Source organism: Penaeus monodon, chromosome 24 (genome assembly GCF_015228065.2).
Source record: "Penaeus monodon isolate SGIC_2016 chromosome 24, NSTDA_Pmon_1, whole genome shotgun sequence".
Classification (NCBI taxonomy): domain Eukaryota; kingdom Metazoa; phylum Arthropoda; class Malacostraca; order Decapoda; family Penaeidae; genus Penaeus; species Penaeus monodon.
The window spans coordinates 11,240,789-11,240,994 of NC_051409.1; the positions used below are offsets into that span (position 1 = coordinate 11,240,789).

Below are 206 nucleotides of genomic sequence, written 5' to 3' on the forward strand. Positions count from 1 at the left end.
CTGTAAAATATGATTACTGTTGTTATTGATGATACCTGTCACATTACAGTATCATTAGTAGTGCTAATGATACCATTAATACCTTACATAATAACCAACAGTATTATGTAGTTGTAATATGTCCTAAACCTCTTGATTTTCTTCTTATGCTATATCATGTCAGTGCAACTGATGAGCTTGCTGTCGTTTTATTAAGAGTTAGTAAA

General features: G+C 30.6%; 1 protein-coding gene across 1 annotated transcript in view; it reads left to right on the top strand.

The window, feature by feature from the left end:
- LOC119588567 (mitochondrial glycine transporter A-like) overlaps nt 1-206 on the top strand; it is a gene marked incomplete in the record, with an annotated part of 18,729 nt that overhangs the window by 1,146 nt on the left and 17,377 nt on the right.